Below are 272 nucleotides of genomic sequence, written 5' to 3' on the forward strand. Positions count from 1 at the left end.
AAGAATCAATAGATCCAGATGAAAGTTATGCTCCAATGTATAATAAACCATATAGGCAATTTTATGATAAAATAAGAGATAAACAACCGTCCAAAGGAAATAAATACAGTAATAGATTTGAATTAAATAATAATTATGATAAACCTGTTAACCATGGAGGAACAAAATTAGACTTAAATTGCAAAATAGATACTAAGAAAGCCTTAATAACTTGGGCAGACTCAATGATATTATTCTTTTTATATAATAAAGATGATACATGGGAAAATACT

Source organism: Olea europaea, chromosome 10 (genome assembly GCF_002742605.1).
Source record: "Olea europaea var. sylvestris chromosome 10, O_europaea_v1, whole genome shotgun sequence".
NCBI lineage: Eukaryota > Viridiplantae > Streptophyta > Magnoliopsida > Lamiales > Oleaceae > Olea > Olea europaea.